Source organism: Pristiophorus japonicus, unplaced genomic scaffold, assembly GCF_044704955.1.
Source record: "Pristiophorus japonicus isolate sPriJap1 unplaced genomic scaffold, sPriJap1.hap1 HAP1_SCAFFOLD_91, whole genome shotgun sequence".
Classification (NCBI taxonomy): domain Eukaryota; kingdom Metazoa; phylum Chordata; class Chondrichthyes; family Pristiophoridae; genus Pristiophorus; species Pristiophorus japonicus.
The window spans coordinates 2,629,581-2,644,959 of record NW_027254835.1 but is presented as its reverse complement, the minus strand read 5'-3'; the positions used below and the strand labels follow the sequence as shown (position 1 = coordinate 2,644,959).

Below are 15,379 nucleotides of genomic sequence, written 5' to 3'. Positions count from 1 at the left end.
AAAGTCCTCTTAATTCATCTCAGGCTAGGCGTTTGAGATATTAGACTGTCTCGTCGTGTCGATCAACCGGCCTCCACCTTCCGCACCCTTAATAATTAAAACATTTTTATACTCACCCGGGTTTTTCCAAGGACGTCCAGCGACTCCGGGAAATCCTGTTCGTGACACCACTGTTAGCACAAATGTTTTTGTGGAAGAATCACTCGACACTCGGTGTCGGTTCCAATGCCAAAACGGCCTTTATTACGCCAGCGGGGAGAGAGCCTCTGGTCCAACTCCAGGCACTCTACTCCGCCGAACAAAGAAATTCATCGATATTTATATGTTTTACAATAGTTCATTACAGTTACTCAGCCCACTTCGCTTGGACACAATCCAATCATATTGATTATAGATTACATATAGGTTTAAATGGGCCAATAGAATTAACCTTGGTACATCAGGGGGCTGCATAATCAGTTCATGACAGTTGGGGGCTGATTCATATCCATGTGATGTTTTCCAGACCCCCCTTATCTTCGTTAATCATGGGTTCCGCCGGTGCCTCGCTACTTATCTCCGTGGTTGCTCGGCACCCCATCTGGGGGTCACTGACTTGAGGACATTCCGTACTAGGTATCGCAGTGTTCTGTGTACTATCTTGCCTCAAGTTGTTGATTCAACACATTCCTGGTACCAGGCTCTGCAGGGTCAGCGCTCAGTCAGCAGTTTTAGCTAACTTGGCTTACCGAGTCCCCATCATGCTTTGCTAAGCCCCCTGGCAGCCATTTTATATTTGGCTAACATTTTAAACATACATACATTTATATATTCAGCAGGTGCCTTTGCCTTCCTACAACAGTGTCTTTCAATGTGTTTATTTACCCTTTTTACCTGCTTGTTTTCTCTCTCTTTCAAACTCACTTTCTTTAATTTTGCTTTCTAATTCCAGCATTATTTCCTTGCCTATTGAATCTATTCTCACGTTCCAATCTCGCTGCCAAACTAGTTTAAACCCTCCCCAACAGCACGAGCAAACCACCCCGTGAGGATATTGGTCCCGGCTCTGTTTCGGTGCAACTGTCCGGCTTGTACAGATCCCACCTCGCCCAGAAGTGGTCCCGATGCCTCAGCAAACTGAAGGCCTCCTGCCTGCACCATCTCTCCAGCCACGTATTCATCTGCTCTATCCTCCTATTTCTGTACTCACTAGCTCGTGGCACCGGATGTAATCTGGAGATTACTACCTTTGAGGTCCTGCTTTTTAATCTCTCTCCTAGTTCCCTAAACTCTGTCTGCAGGACCTCATCTCTCTTGCTACCCATGTCATTGGTCCTGATATGGACCATGACCTCTGGCTGTTCACCCTCTCCCCCGAGAATGGAGGTGATGGTGTTCCCATGTGCCTGCTGCCCTTGTCCTTCTAGGCGGCAGAGGTCACGGATTTGGGAGTAGCTGCCGAAGAAGCCTTGGTGAGTTGCTGCAGTGCATCTTGTAGATGGAACACACTGCAGCCACGGTGCGCCGGTGGTGGAGGGAGTGCATGTTGAAGGTGTGGGCTGCTTTGTCCTGGATGGTGTCGAGCTTCTCGAGTGTTGGAACCGCACTCATCCAGGTAAGTGGAGAGTATTCCATCAGACTCCTGACTTGTGCCTTGTAGATGGTGGAAAGGCTTTGGGGAGTCAGGAAGTGAGACACTCGCCGCAGAATACCCAGCCTCTGACCTGCTCTTGTTGCCACAGTATTTATGTGGCTGGTCCAGTTAAGTTTCTGGTCAATGGTGACCCCCAGGATGTTGATGGTGGGGGATTCTGCGATGGTAATGCCGTTATAGCCGGGCCTGCTTAAGTTGCATGTTCCTGTCGCTGATTGCTGCCAGGTGACTATTGGCTCCGCCCCGTGGGTTTACCTCGAACTTCAAACCACAAAATCAGTTCTCCTGAATCCCAAGTTGTGTACGGAAATCAACCATCAAACGCCCTGTCATTAACCCCGGGGATTCCGGCAATTTTCTGATCACAAAGCGCTTTCAGTCCTTGTCCTTGTCCAGAAAATTGCAGACGTGAAAATTCGGGAGTTTAATGACTTTGAAAGGAGAACATTGTTGTTTGGTGCAGTTCTGGTCAGAGAAATGTTTGTGAAAGGAACTTTTTGCAGAGAGAGGGATTGAGCATTTCAGCTTGTTGCTGAACATTTCTGTCTGGGCACTGAGCTAAGCAACAGCTTGCGAAGTGCAGTGGTGATCACGTTCGCCTCACATGTGAAAAGTCCGCAGCTCGATCACGGACAGAAACATTGTTCTTGAAACAAAAACATGTCTGCAATAAAATTGTACAAAAGCATTCCAGGGTACATTGATCCATGATGCAAACTACCTCAGGCCTGGGCCAAAGCTCCCTGTACACCGAGCACAGGCTGAGGACAACCCCAGGGAAGAGAATATCCTGGTCACTGGGACTTCCAGCAACACTGAACAAGTGCCCATTCTGAAACATTCCAGAGTAATAACTTGTAAAAAGAACATCCAACAGTTAGGATGGCTGAACGGTCTAAGGTGCTGTGTTCTGGTCACAGTCTTCTCCGGAGGCATGGGTTTGAATCCCACTCCTAACATTCATTGTGTTTAATTACAAAATCATTTGTTTTGACACCACTCTGAAGTGCTTTGGGACATCCATCTAATGTAATAAAATTACTCCACTTCAATTACAAACGGTGATATCAAATTTACTTCCCAAACCAGGAATCGATCCCAGGTGGCTGTAGCGAAAGGAATAGTTTTGTGAAGCATTGAAAGGTGCCCTCTAAATATCTCGCACTGCTAATTTAAAAACACGGTTATAATTTGTTTCGGTGCAAAAGAAGGCAGGCTCGTAGGGCCAAATGGCAGACTCCTGCTCCTCGTTCTTGTGTTTTTATGCAGATCACAGAACAAATTATTAAATTATCAACTCTCCCTCAGTTTGCATTCCTTTTATTGTGCAAAGAAGATCATGGGTTCATTAAAGATGTTTTCCCGTGAATGCAACATAAAGTTGAAGGAAAATAATTCGCTCAAATCGAACCCACAACTTTGAGATCATGAATCTCATGCTCTACCAGCTGAGCTAGCCGGGCTGCTCAACATTTATCTTGTCAATCCCCTTCAGAATATTATCCGTTTCAATGAGAATGTAAATGTAGATTCTTTTCTCTCAATCTGGTTCAGTAAAATTACTGAGTCGAATACCTCTTGTGCTTTGAACAAAGCAGTCTTTATTTTACCGGCTGGCAAGACTTATCAGACAGAAGATATACTTTCTCGATCGAGCGTACACACTTCCTACGGATACGTGAAGTTACATCGTAAAGCGACAACAGTTATACAGTTTTGAAAATAGATAACAACATACAATTAGATTGACATTCTAACTCAGCCACTCATTAGTCAATCTATATGAGATGTTTTTACTTTTGTAGCGGACTTTCCGCATCCGTTGTTTTATCCAACTGATTACCCATTTTCACGCTGTCCCTCGTATTACCGTGTTGTTACGCGTTCACGTAGTCGTGCGATTTAAACAAACTTAAAACTTTCAGACATTACTAAAACTAACACAAAGCCACGTCACCCCGCGGCTCGTGTCGTCGCGCGATTCTAAACACTTGAAGTAAACAGACTTAACAAACTTACTAAACTAACACAAAGCCACGTCGCCCCGTGGCTCGCGTCGCCGCGCGATTCTAAACACTTGAAGTAAACAGACTTAACAAACTTACGAAACTAACACAAAGCCGTGTCACCCCGCGGTTCGCGTCGCCGCGCGACTCAAACTTGAAACAGACTTAACAATCTTATAAAACTAACACAAAGCCGCGTCACCCCGCGGCTCGCGTCGCCGCGCGACTCAAACTTGAAACAGACTTAACAATCTTATAAAACTAACACAAAGCCGCGTCGCCCCGTGGCTCGCGTCGCCACGCGATTCAAACTTGAACAGACTTAACAAACTTACTAAACTAACACAAAGCCGCGTCACCCCGCGGTTCGCATCGCCGCGCGATTCCAAGTTGAAGTAAACAGACTTAACAAACTTACTATAAACGGACCTACAAAAATCAGCACTGACTTGATGTTATTTCGTGGTTCGCGTGGCTGCGCATTCGCATCGGCCCACGTTCACTCGGGTGCACGCTTGCACCGCCGCACGTCTCGCGTCACCACGCGTTAGCGCCGCTGCGCGTCTGTGTCAGCCTTACCTTTCGAGTTGCTGCGTGATTTAAATTCAATCAGTGCCGAGACGGGCCAAGTGATATACAAGGTCGACGTCACACCTGATTTGAACACCTATCCTCTATTTAATTCCCCATAAGCCTTATTTAATTCCCTGTGAGCCTAATTTTCCAAATTTAATTTCTTTTCGTCTCCAAATTTCCCTATCCTTTCGCGTCACTGCGCAGTTTAAATTCAATCAGTCAATGAAAGCACTAATTTAATGGAGTTTTTCTGACAACTGGACAGGAGTGATTTTTTTATTTTACACTGCAGTGGAATTTTGCTCATAATTTAAAATCTCAGAACATTTTGTTTTCAGCACCTATTTAGTACGTTACTTTTTTTTGTCTTTTCCATAACTAGTGAGAAGTCTGGCACATAGGCTGTGGACTACTTTTCGTTACCTCAATTGCTCCAGCCTCAAGGTCATGTTATTTAATATAATATTTTTTTTGAATCCTTTTGAATCCATCTCAGTTGTTTTGCTGTGCCTTCTCTGAATGTGTTCTTTCGACAAGTAAGTGAGCATGTTAAATCCTTTTTTTTAACCACCAACAAACCTATCCTTTGTGCATTTCCTGGCTCCGTAACTTATCATCCGAATATATGTAATTCAATAAGGTTCACACTCTTAAACTTCCCACAGACAAGAAAACTTTCATTCTGTTTGAGATAAAACAAACCACAACTCCACGGCTTTTTTTTTTACAGTAAAAATCACAGAAGCATTTCTCATTTAAATAGACGTTCTCAAGAGTCTCTTTTCTTTCCTATTAATTTTTGGATCCATGATTGATCATCTATCCCTATCTAGCTCGAACTATAACCTATCTTTCCAAGTCGCCGCTTGGTTTGCGTCATCGCGCAATTTCCCTATCTCTATCCATATTCTAAGTTTGAAAGGTATTCACCAGATTGTCCTGGATCTCGTTCAGACATTACCTGAGAACCAGCGAGTGGCTAAACTTTCCTCAGACTTTTGAAAGCGGGGGAAACTGAAGCAGTATTGAAATCATACTCACTGCAATGGCCACTTTCCCCTCGTCTCATCCAAGGCTAGTCTGGCTCTTAATTCGCAAGTTTTCGGCAGTCGTCCGTTGAGATCCCTCTTCTGACACCAAATGTAAATGTAGATTCTTTTCTCTCAATCTGGTTCAGTAAAATTAATGAGTCGAATACCTCTTGTGCTTTGAACAAAGCAGTCTTTATTTTACTGGCCGGCAAGACTTATCAGACAGAAGATATACTTTCTCGATCGAGCGTACACACACCCTACGGATAAGTGAAGTTACATCGTAAAGCGACAACAGTTATACAGTTTTGAAAATAGATAACAAAATACAATTAGATTGACATTCTAACTCAGCCATTCATTAGTCAATCTATATGAGATGTTTTTACGAAAGCTCAAGCATTGCCTCTGAATGTTTCAATTTATGGTGTGACTACCATCTGAGACCTTGCAATTCTACAGATTTATCCATATATTCATTTCATGTTACAATTTATGTTATTGGCAGGATTAGTAACTTGAAACCTTGAGAAAGACTGTTAACTGTGCTGATGTTGCACTATTTGCAATCAGACATTCTCCCAGCTATTCAACCATGGCTTTATACATTTTCATATATCCAGTTTACTTTACTGTCCTTAATTCCATATATTCCGTTCAGATATCCACAAGGTCACCGATCATTCTTCGAAACTCCAGATAGTTTCAACATATTCTACACAATCTCTCACCATAGGACAGTCCTCTCATCCCAGGAATCAATTTGGTGAACCTCTGTTGTACCATCTCCAAGGCAAGTATATCCTTCCTCAGATAAGGAGACCAAAACTGTGTGCAGTACTCCAGGTGTGGTCCCACCAGTGCCCTGCACAATTGTAGCAAGATTTCCTTACTCTTATACTGTGGGCTATATATTAGGTACCGAATAACCTGTTTTTCTGCTGATTCTACGGTTGTATAAAAAATTATGAAAATTCGGCCATCGCTCAGCAAACATATTTTATTTCCTACAGTGTGCAACACATGTGGGTGGAATAATGATGATTGAAACAATTATTCAGTATCTCACAGACTTGAATTATATATGTCAACTTGCTCTGCAAAAATGCTTTCCCTGACCGGTAATCGAACCCAGGTCACGGCAGCAAAAGCACCGAATCCTAACCACTAGACTACCAGGGAACACTGTTTGCAGTCTCTGCGATAGCTTTAAATATAGTCAGCTTACAATCACAGCTGAGAATTGTGTGGTGACATGGCGTGTAACTGGATTTGCTGGGAGCAGCGTGGAGGCTCCGACCTGCGTGAGAACACCAGCGGCAGGTCGGAGCCATAAAAGGAGCGGGGAGCGGCGGCCTGGAGCAGCGTGGTGGTGTACCACGGCAAGGTACAGCGCGAGCTGGTGCAGGAGGGCGACGGCAGCGAAGAGTGATGTCATCAAAGTGCAGGTCGGTGATTGGAGCGTGGGCAGGTACAGCAGGAGCAGCGAGAGACTGTGGAGGGATGTGATCGGGGCCCAGGGGCGGCGTGAGTTCAGGGCCAGGGGCCCAAGGTCAGCACGGGCCAGCCCACACTGCGATATGTGTGGGCACTGCGTCCGTGCAGCAGAGCTGGTCTCCAGTCATCTTGGATAACCCTTGCCACTGGACCAAGACCTCGCTCTGTCAAGCCCGTGTGATGGCTGGGGTGCAACGGCCAACACACGTTAAAAAAATCCACGCACAGGCATCTTCCACCCTTCAACATGCAGTTCGGGACCTGGAATATTAGGTCCATCATTGAAACACCTGTGAACTCATCCTTTTTTGGCATGGAAGCAAGTCATCCTCGCTTCGAGGGACTGCCTATGCTGATGATGAACTGGATTTGCTGCAGTCCGCGGGCAGCAGGTGATGAAAGCGGGCGTGAGAGGGTGAGTGACAGGTGGGCACTGCTTCTGATGCTGTCTGACCCACGGTGGGAGTGGCCGGGGATTTTAAAGCCCTTTCATTGCACCAATGCAGGGCAAATGAAACTGTGTTTCAGGAACCTTCATGTATTCAAACATGGCCACTCTGTACTGTAGACCTTGTGGTGCAACGGTCGTGTGTCTGACTCCAGAACAGAAGGCTGCGTGTTTATATCACGTCGAGGTCACTGTACTTTTCCATATTGTTCTTCCGGAATTGAGATTTACTTTGCTGTATCACAATTTACTTTCCGACCCATCTTTTTATCATCAGCAAACTTGGCTCCATTGCACTCGGTCCCTGTATCCTTGGGATAGGGGTGGGAAGACACACCGGAGAAGTGTGAGCTTGTGGACCGGAGAAGTTCAGCTGCTGGAGCTGTGCATTTTATCGGGGAGGGACGGGGGGAGAGCCCGCCGAGCGACCGGAGAAGCTGAGAAGCTGCTGTGCTTTTCATCGTGTTTGACACTGTTTAAAAATGGCAGAGTGCCAAGATTTCTCTCCCTACTGCCCATGCGCGAAGGTGTCGGCAGTGTTTTCGGCGCAGGCATTTGGCTCCGCCCCCCACTTCACCATCGACCCCACGCCAGGACTCCGGGGACTGTACACAGCGGCCAGGATGTGGTAAGTTTTTCCCCGAGCCGTTTCCAGCGCGCAAAGTCGGAACGCTTGAGGTCAGTGCGCCGACAAAACTGCTTGGGGAAAATCTAGCCCTTGAAGAGTAAGGAGTACACTGAAGGAAATACAAATATGTTTGCCGAGCAACTGTCAAATTTTAATAACTTTTTATACAACCATCGAATCAGCAAAAAAACAGGGCACTCGGCCCATAGTACCTAATATATAACCCACAGTACAACAGTAAGGAAGTCTTGCTACAATTGTACAGGGCCCTGGTGAGACCACACCTGGAGTACTGCGCACAGTTTTGGTCTCCTTATTTAAGGAAGGACATATTTGCCTGGGAGGTGGTACAACAGAGGTTCACCAGATTGATTCCTGGGATGAGAGGACTGTCTTAAGTTGAGAGATTGTGTAGAATGGGACGATACTCTCCGGTAGTTTAGAAGAATGAGAGGTGACCTCATTGAAGCACACAATATTCTGAAGGGGTTTGACAGGGTAGATGCTGAGAGGTTGTTTTCCCCGGGCAGGAGTGTCGAGAACCAGGGGGCACAGTCTCAGGTTAAGGGGTCGGCCATTTAAGACAGAGATGAGGAGGAATTTCTTCACTCAGAGGGTTATGAATCTGTGGAATTCTCTGCCCCACAGGCCTGTGGATGCTGAGTCTCTGAATATATTCAAGGCTGCGTTAGATCAATTTTTGGAGTCTCGGGAAATCAAGGGATCGGGAGATCGAGCTGGAAAGTGGAGTTGAGATCAACGATCAGTCATGATCTTATTGAATGGTGGAGCAGGCTTGAGGGGCCGTATGACCTACTACTGCTCCGATTTCTTATGTTGTTACCTGTGCTGGCTCTGTGAAAGAAATTTCCAATTAGTCCCATTCCTAGCACCCTGCAAATGTTTCTTTTTCAACTATATTTCCCTTTGGAAAGTTAATATTAAATCTGCTTCCAAAACCCTGTCAGGCAGCAAAATATTCACATTAATTTTATACGGTCCCATTTTAAACAGGCTTTGCATGTCATGAATTATTATCCCTTCCCATTTTACACACCCCATTTTAGGACATTGCTTTCAAATGTTTGGTGCTTGTGACACCAGCCATTGTTAGATTTAGACACACACCATCCTGACTTGGAAGTATATCGGTCGTTCCTTCATCGTCATTGGGATAAAAGCCTAGAACTCCCTCCCCACCAGCTCTGTGGGAGCATCTTCACCAGACGGACTGCAGCGGTTAAAGATGATTCCTCACCACTATTGTGTTCCTCACACAGATGAGGCTGCACACAGTGAGATTAAAGTAACAGTGACCTCAGTCTTCAATAAGACATTCCAGTGTGAGGAACAGGCCTGAGGGGCCGGCTTAGAAATAGTGCTCCCAAGGGATGTTGGGATCCCTTGGGACTTCAGGGGATGAGCTTCCTGGTGGTGGAACATGGGAGTGCATGCTTTACAGAGAGACAATATCACTCCCCCCCGCAAAGTCAAATGAAAACTATTTACAAGGTGACGCGGTCGGGAATGTTGGCTGTGCCCTCGTTGGGCTGGCGTGTTTTTGGCCCTGCAGGGCTGCTGGATGAGCCTGGCCTTGCTGGGCTGTTGGGCGTGATGGTTCGATTTCCTGGTCCGGCGTGGTGTCGTTGATCCTTTGGGTGTCTGTTGTGGGCTCGAAAAAACTGGTGTCTGCTGTGGGTTGTTCAGGGCAGTCTGTGAACCGCAGCCGCATTTGTTCCAGGTGCTTTCTGCAAATTTGTCCATTGTCCAGTTTGATGACAAACATCCTATTCCCTTCTTTCGCTATCACCGTGCCTGCGATCCACTTGGGATCATGTCCATAGTTTAGCAAATACACAGGGTCATTCAGATCAATTTCCCGTGACACAATGGCGCGACCATCGTTTACATTTTGCTGCTGCCACCTGCTCTCTATCTGATCATGCAGGTTGGGGTGAACCAGCGAGAGTCTGATTTTAAGTGTCCTTTTCATGAATAACTCAGCCGGGGGCACCCCTGTGAACGAGTGGGGCCTCGTGCGGTAGCTGAGCAGTACTCGCGACAGGCGGGTTTGGAGTGAGCATTCTGTGACTCGTTTAAGGCTCTGTTTGATGGTTTGCACTGCCCACTCTGCCTGCGCATTGGAGGCTGGTTTAAACGGGGCCGAGGTGACATGTTTGATCCCGTTGCGGGTCATGAATTATTTAATTTCGACACTGGTGAAACATGGACCGTTGTCAATGACCAGTAGGTCAGGCAGTCCGTGGCTGGCAAACATGGCCCTCAGGCTTTCAATGGTGGCGGTGGCGGTGCTTCCCGACATTATTTCACTTTCAATCCATTTTGAAAAAGAATCCACCACCACCAGGAATATTTTACCGAGAAGCGGGCTCGCATAGTCGACATGGATCCTCGACCATGGTCTCGAGGGCCAGGACCACAAACTTAGTGGTGCCTCTCTGGGCGCGTTGTTCAACTGAGCAATATGCTGCATTGCCATACACAGGACTCTCAGTCAGAGTCGATACCGGGCTACCACCCGTGGGATCTGGCTATCGCTTTCATCATTACTATACCCAGGTGTGTGCTGTGGAGATCCGAGATGAACGTCTCCCTGCCCTTTTTTGGTAGCACTACGCGGTTACCCAACAACAGGCAATCTGCCTGAATGGACAGCTCGTCCTTTCGCCGCTGGAACGGCTTGATTAGCTCTTGCATTTCAACGGGGATGCTGGCCCAGCTCCCATGCGGTACACAGTTTTTTATGAGGGACAGCAGAGACTCTTGGCTGGTCCAAGTCATAATATGGCGGGCTGTGACAGTTGATTTATAATTTCCAAACGCTTCCATGACCATCAACACGTCTGCGGGCTACGCCACCATCAACAAGTTTGCAGGCTGCACCATTTCCACCCCTGTAATGGGCAATAGTAGCTGACTGACAGCATTCTCACAGTTCTTGGTGCCTGGCCTGTGGCGGATGGTATAGTTATACGCTGATAGCACGAGTGCCCACCTTTGTATGCGGGCTGAGGCATTAGTATTTATCCCCTTGTTTTCAGTGAACAGGGATGTGAGGGGCTTGTGATCGGTTTCCAGCTCAAATTTGAGGCCAAACAGATACGGATGCATTTTCTTTACCACAACACACAAACTAACGCCTCTTTCTCAATCATACTGTAGGCCCTCTCGGCCTTAGACAAGCTCCTGGAATAATAGGCGACAGGTTGCAACTTCCACGCAACGTTAGCTTGTTGTAATACACACCCGAATGCGTACGACGACGCGTCACTTGCTCGCACAAGTCTTTAACACCGCTTATACAATACAAGCAGCTTGTTGGAGCATAAAATGTTTCTGACTTTCTCAAAAGCAATTACTTGTCTTTTTCCCCATACCCAGTTCTCACCTTTGCGCAATAACACATGTAGGGGCTCTAAAAGGGTGCTTAACCCTGGTAGGAAGTTACCAAAATAGTTGAGGAGGCCCAGAAACGGCCGCAGCTCCATGACGTTCTGTGGCCTGGATGCGTTCCTGATAGCCTCTGCCTTCGCTGCGATCTTTCTCCCCAAATACTCCACTTCTGTTGCCAAAAAGACACATTTCAACCTCTTCAGCCACAGCCCTTCGCGATCCAGTCGCTGGAGGACCTCCTCCAGGTTTTGTAGGTGCTCAGCGGTGTCCCGACCCATGTCAATATGTCGTCCTGAAAGACCACTGTGCGTGGTACGGAATTGAGTAGGCTCTCCATGTTTCTCTGGAAGATCGCTGCAGCCGACCGAATTCCAAACGGGCATCTGTTGTAGATGAATAGTACCTTGTGCATGTTGATGCAGGTGAGGCCCTTCGAAGACTCCTCCAGCTCCTGCATCATGTAAACCGAAGTCAGGTCGAGCTTGGTGAACGTCTTGCCTCCTGCCAGCGTCGCAATTAGGTCGTCTGCCTTAGGTAGCGGGTATTGGTCCTGTCGCGAGAAACGATTAATAGTTACTTTATAATCGCTGCAAATCCTGACTGTGCCTTCACTTTTGAGTACTGCAACAATCGGGCTGGCCCACTCGCTGAATTCCACTGGGGAGATGATGCCCTCGAGTTGCAGCCTGTCCAGCTCCATTTCCACTCTCTTCCTCATCATGTGAGGTACTGCTTGCGCCTTGTGGTAAATGGGTCGTGCCTCTGGGACCAAGTGGATCTGCAACTTTGCCCGGAAAAGTTTCCAAATTCTGGCTCAAAAAGGGAAGGAAATTTTTTCAGAACCTGGATACATGAGGCCTCATCGACATGTGATAGCGCTCGGATGTCATCCCAGTTCCAACGGATTTTGCCCAGCCAGCTCCTTCCAAGCAGTATGGGGTCATCGCCCGGGACAATCCAGAATGGCAGTACATACACCATGCCCTCGTAGGCGACCTTGACCATGGCGCTGCCCAGGACAGTGATAAGCTCTTTGGTGTATTTTCTCAGTTTCGTGTGGATGGGGCTCAGGGCTGAACTGAATGCCTTGTTGCATCACACTTTCTCAAACATCTTTTTACTCATGATGGATTGGCTGACGCCAATGTCCAGTTCCATGGCTACGGCTAAGCCATTCAATTTTATATGCAGCATAATAGGTGGACATTTCGTCGAAAATGTGTGCACCCCGTGTACTTCAGCATCTGCCTCCTCTCTCGAAGACTCTAAGTTGCTTTGATCCACCATGGACCGATCTTCCTCCGGCACGTGGTGGTTAGCAGGTTTTGCAGAGCTTGCAGCTCGTTTGTAAGCTCATTGGAGGTGCTCCATTGTTCTACAGCACTTGAAAACATACCCTTTGAAGCGTCATGAATAGGCTGAATGGAAGCCTCCACAACGCCAACAAGCTGTGAATTGCCTTGCATTTATTCTTTGTTGGGGACTCTGAGTCATCTGGATCACCTGAGGCCTGCCGGCAGTTACAAACTCGTGGGTTCTGCCCTGTACATTTCTGCTCGCAAACACAGTTCCAGTTAATTTATGAACATTGCTAGCACTTGTGTGCTGAGAGATTTGTTGGGTGTTATCACTGGTGGACATAAACGCCTATACTGTCGCAATGGCCTTATTGAGGGTCGGTGTCTCTCCAGTCAAAATTTTTCGTAGGATGGTCTCTTGCCTAGTACAAAAAAGTCTCTGAGCATTTGCTCCTGGCAGCCATCAAACTCACATTGTCCTGCAAGTTGCATTAGCTCGGCGACGTAGCTCGCCATTTCCTGACCGTCAGAACGCTGGCACTTGGAGAACCGATACCGCACCATCAGCAAGCTCTCCCTTGGGTTAAGATGCTCCCGAACCACGGTACACAGCTCCTCATATGACTTATCTGTGGGTTCCACCAGAGCCAGAAGATTCTTCATGAGGCTGTAGGTCGGTGCCCCACAGACTGTGAGGAGGACCGCTTTCCTTTTTGCAGCGCTTCCTTCTCCATCCAGCTCGTTGGCTACAAAGTACTGGTCCAGCCGTTCGACATAGGCTTCCCAGTCCTCACCCTCCGAGAACTTCTCCAGGATGCCCACAGTTTGCTGCATCTTTGCGTTGGATTCGTATTCTCGTCGCCAGGTATTGTGTTCCTAAAACAGATGAGGCTGCACACAGGGAGGTTAAAGTAACAGTGCCCTCAGTCTTTAATAAGACACTCCAGAGTGAGGAACAGGCCTTGGGGGCCGGCTTATATACAGTGCTCCAAAGGGATGCTGAGATCCCTTGGGACTTCAAGGGATGAGCTCCCTGGTGGTGGAACATGGGAGTGCATGCTTTACAGATACACAACAACCACCAGCTTCTCAAGGGCAATTACGGTTGGGCAATAAATTCTGGCCTTGCCAGTGACACCCAGATCCTGTGAACTCATATAAAAAACACTATTTTAGGAGTCTGGTTCAAAATATTCATTGCTGACGACACCAGGAATCTGGGGCAACTTTTGTCAAATTGGGCTCAAAACTGGAGCGGTAATTCCGACCGTGCACAGATAATAGAATCAGTATTCAAGGTCAAATCACATGGTGCTCATTTTCAGAATCAACGCAGTAAGATTTGAAATAAAGTGAAGGAATTTTATGGTGAAAGGATTTGGAAATTAAATGTGACTTGTACTTCGCTCTTTAATTAAACTTTGTGGCGTCTGTCTGCCATTCATGTCTCTGTTGAATAAGGAAGGAGGGGTTTGACATTGACCAGACTGCACTGCTCCTGATATTTGTGAGCTCATCGGTTATAATGCGATGTTTTTACCCATTGGTCAGTGCCAACTTTAGCTCAGCTGTTACTTTGTGATAACAACTTTGTGAAAAGTTTGAATTGGTCTTAATGCAGTCACTGCCTGGTGTTTTTGTTGTCATTGCAATACCCTTCTTTCACATTGGAACAAATCGTAACCGTGTTTTTAAATTAGCAGTGTGAGATATTTAGAGAGCATCTTCAAATGCTTCACAAAACCATTCCGATCCCTTCAGCTTCCCGGGTTCGATTCCCAGTTAGGGAAATCATTTTGCGACCACCGTTTTTAATTAAAGTGAAGTAATTTAACTAAATTACATAGATGACCCAAAGCACTTCAGAGTGGTATCAAAATAAATGAGTTAGTAATTAGAAATAAGGAATGTCAGATGTTGGACTTGAGTTTCTGGGATGGAGTATAAATAACTCTCTGTGCACTGGAACTGGGAAGGGTGAATAATGAATGAGTTGTTTCTGGGTTTGAAATGCGGCTTAGATCTGCTGGTATTAAACGACAGCATTGTTGAGCAGAATGAAAGAAATGCTAACATGATCACTGAGGGTCAGTCGAAACTTCAACAACTTCATTTTAATAATTTGTGAAACTTTAATCATTGAGGAAGTTTTATTCCCTTTCTGATTTTACACACTCTGTATTTTAGGAGACTGGTTTTAAATGTTCTTCATGGAATCAGAGAAGTTTACAGCACAGAAGGAGGCCATTGTCACATGAGCAATGAACATTTAAACCCAGTTTTTGTTTCAAAAATAATGTTTCCGCCCGGGCTTGAACCGGGAACCTTTCACGTGTGAGGCGAACGTGATAACCGCCACACTACGGAAACTGCTGCCTAGTGCAGTGTCCAGAGAGAAGTGTTCAGCGACAAGCTGAAATGCTGAATCCCTTTTTCTGAAAAAATTCCTTTCACAAACATTTCTCTGACCGAAACGGCACAAAACAAAAATGTTCCTTTCAAATGTGCCAATTATTTTCGTTAAACTTTTATTTTGCTTTCATGGGATAACACAATTAATGATTCGATAATTTTCTTTTACACAATGAAAGAAATACTAACTGAGGGAAAGTCACTACGTCAATAATTTGTTCTGTGCTCTGCATGTTTGTAATGTCGCCAAGTTTGCTGATGATACAAAGATAGATGGGAAAGCAAGTTGTGAGGAGGACGCAAACAATCTGCAAAGCGATATTGATAGGCTCAGTGGGTGGGCAGACATTTGTCAGATGGAGTATAATGTGGGAAATATGAGGTTATCCACTGTGGTAGCAATAATAAAAAAGCAAATAATTATTTAAATGGGGAG

General features: G+C 46.2%; 1 non-coding gene across 1 annotated transcript; it reads right to left on the bottom strand.

The window, feature by feature from the left end:
- Positions 1–14,828: 14,828 nt before the first annotated feature.
- Positions 14,829–14,901, bottom strand: trnav-cac (transfer RNA valine (anticodon CAC)). The gene has a single exon. It is a non-coding gene; the product is annotated as a tRNA-Val (tRNA).
- Between the last annotated feature and the right edge of the window lie 478 nt (positions 14,902–15,379).